The sequence below is a fragment of the Solanum pennellii genome, chromosome 4 (assembly GCF_001406875.1).
Source record: "Solanum pennellii chromosome 4, SPENNV200".
NCBI lineage: Eukaryota > Viridiplantae > Streptophyta > Magnoliopsida > Solanales > Solanaceae > Solanum > Solanum pennellii.
The window spans coordinates 7,169,783-7,172,958 of record NC_028640.1 but is presented as its reverse complement, the minus strand read 5'-3'; the positions used below and the strand labels follow the sequence as shown (position 1 = coordinate 7,172,958).

General features: G+C 38.9%; 1 protein-coding gene across 1 annotated transcript in view; it reads right to left on the bottom strand.

Annotated features, from left to right (window-relative positions):
- Positions 1–659: 659 nt before the first annotated feature.
- LOC107017424 (zeatin O-xylosyltransferase-like) overlaps positions 660–3,176 on the bottom strand; it is a 12,430-nt gene continuing 9,913 nt past the window's right edge. Inside the window, exon 2 of the mRNA XM_015217660.2 lies at positions 660–780. The gene's annotated coding sequence lies outside the window, so the exon portion shown is untranslated. The remainder of the gene's footprint in view (positions 781–3,176) is intronic.

Below are 3,176 nucleotides of genomic sequence, written 5' to 3'. Positions count from 1 at the left end.
GGCTTATTTCTTATGATAATCTTCCTAGAAGATTCGTCATGAGATTGATTAAACACATGCAGGTAAGACTTGGAAATTTTGATTGAACAAAAAAAGTTACCTTTGTCGAAGCATAGAATATTCAGTCCAACTCACTACTTGAATCATGTGTGGGCGTACGTGTGAGTGTGTGTGATGTGAGAGGATAGAAAGTCCAAAATTTTGAAATTGTGTGAAGGTTAGAAAAGTAAGTGGTCCAGAAGTATTGTGACCATAATTTTATAGATTGGAAATCTGAAACTTTATATCTTGCTAGCTATTATGTTACTTCCACACATTAAAAAGTAAAAATGATGTGAAACGTACAACAGAAGTTGAGTTTACTGGAAAGGACCCTTGATAATGTCTAGGGAAGAAAGAGGATGGAAGAGGGAGATCATAAACATTAAGCTTGATCGCTTCACATGATCTCAATGGCTATGCTTTTTCTCATAGAATTACAGTCTAAAATGATCATGTAATGCTCTAGTACTACAAGAATTATAGAAAATATTCATTGTTCGTCTTACGGAGTACAGTAAATCATCATATGTTTCTTGATTATAAGTTTGTAGACAAACTATGTCTAAGAAATCATAAAAGGGGACAATATAATAAGCCTTTCGACGGGCATAGGAATCTATGAAGAAAAGTCTTTTGCCATAAAACGGTGACATATGGATACAACCAATTTAACATACGCAAACAACTGAGAAATGTAAACAAGATCATTAAGAGAGAAATACAAAGTTTCAGATACAGAATATAAACTGATAGAATATGTGCCTTCACTTAACAAGTAATGGACCAGGTCCCTTACTACACTCCAGAAAAGTACCAGAAAGTTAAATGCAGTAAAATCAACACAATGATTTTACGTGGAAACCTCCTTGCTTAAGGGAGTAAAACCACGATCTGTCCCACAGGATTTTCAATCGTTTTCACTAATCTTCAAAAGCAAAAGTAAAACACGATTACAACAAACGTAAGAAAGAGTTATCAATCTTACAGTTAAGCAACAGTCCCTATTGCTTAACAAGCCTAAGTAGAAAACTATCTACCCACTAAGCTATCCCACCTGGACAACCTAGACTTTCAACAGTACACACTGATTCCTTTATAGATTCAGGAATAGTTTACAGTTTAAGAACAAGATAAGATATTCCTAACAACTATACGAAAAGCTCCAAAGATTGCTGTTGTTCTTGGAATAATTCTGCCTTTGTTTTCTAGTAGCCTTTGCAAATGTTCTTGAAGAGGTTTCTCTCAAGTTGCAAAAACTACTAAAAAATGTTTAGGAAAGTGTCTTTTGTATAGACAAGTCACTTTCCTAAACTTCTTTGCCATTGGTTGGAAAGGTCACACTTTCTGACGCCATCGGGAAGTGTGCACCTACTTTCTGTACCATCTCCAGCTGGCAGTCGACTGGCTCATCATCATGAGAGCCTGGTGCCTCTACTAGGTCCCTGAGTTTGTCAAATCATCAAAACTACAAATAACATTTTCCCCCTTTTTGATGATGACAAACAATAATCTGAGATCTTCTCCAGAATTTTTCCCCCTGACTGTATATTCCCCCTTACTGCAATATTCCCTTGTTCCCCCTGACTGTATATTCCCCCTTACTGCAATGTTCCCCCTTTACCTATTTATTATTTAGCTACTCACAGTTTACTTCCCCCTTTTGGCATTATAAAAAAGATATGCAGTAAACCAGTGATGTCAACATAAATACTGAACAAGATCAAAGCTAAAAAGCAATCAAACAGTAGAGGAGAAGCATTCACAAAAGAAGATAGTCAGAACAGCAAAGGAATAAAGTAACCAACATGCCATCATAACATAAATACATTAAAAACAAACTAAAAATCCATCAACACAGTGATAAGCCACAAAAAAAATGACACAGGGAAGGATTGATTAACAGGCTAGGAAGAGGGGGAGGATGAGACAGGGACTGGATAACAAGAGTGAGTCGTGCATTGGCAGCATCATTATCCTGGATGGCCTTTTCTTGCAGGGCAGTTATCTTCGCCTTCAACTCAGCATTCTCTTTCTCTAGAGCTTGAACCACTGAAGAACCAGGTCCCTCACTCTGTGCAGTAAGCAGTTCTGCTTTGAGTATAGCAATTTCTGCCTCTTTTCCACTCAGCCGCATAGTGAGCTCTTCAACCTCGTGTTTAAGCTGATCCTGGTCCTCAATAAGTTGAGCCATCTTGCTCTTTGGATAGCCTTTTCCTTCAATGCACTCACATTCAACCAAGGTATTCTCAGAGATAGTTTGTTTAACAGTCCCAACCTTTCCAACACTGAGAGGGATTCGAAAATGCTTGAATACATCTGTGAGAAAGTATCCATAACCCATTCCGTGAACACCTTTCCTCTCAACGACAGTTTTGTGAATGTGCTCAATCAATTGACCAGGAAGACTCAGGGCTTCAAAGCTGCACAACATCTCCATCACATACAAGTCAGCAGCAGTAGCAAGTGTCCTCTTTTCTGTGCGAGGAAGGAGCACCTTGTTGACGAACTCAAAGACCAGCTGATACTCACTCTTCATGATTTTCTTATATATCCCAGCAACCTTAGTTGTGGGTGCCTTAGAAATCATAGAGGCAAACTCAGAAGGGCAAGTTTTGCCCTGTACAGTCCGGGTCCCCTCTTTTGGTACCCTGAGAATTTTGCTCAACACCTCCTCATCCAAAGATATGACAATATCATTTACCCGTGTGAGGATTTTCCCATCGTCCTCGAATTGAATATTGTAGTAAAATTCACGAACCTCTTCTTCATGGAGAATGGGGGAATTTTTGTCGAACAAGTGCAGCCAAGATTGAATCTCCACCATATCGTGCAGAGAATCCATGCCATGAAGAGTTATGATCCCCATATCAAAAACTCTTCCAGCTAGGACTGCTTGTTTCCTCAGGTTGTCAACTACCTCCTGCAAGTTGACATTCTCAACTTTCCTGGCTTGGGAACCAGGTCCTTGTGACAGCTTTCTCTTTTTCCCAGATCTCTTCCCTTTCGACTGTGATTTTTCAACCTTCCTTGTTACCCTTTCCTTTTTCTTTTCAGACTTCTTTTTCTTATTTTTCTTTTCCACTTCTTCTCCAGACAACTCAACCACATTTGCCTCAGGTATTCTAAAATTTGAT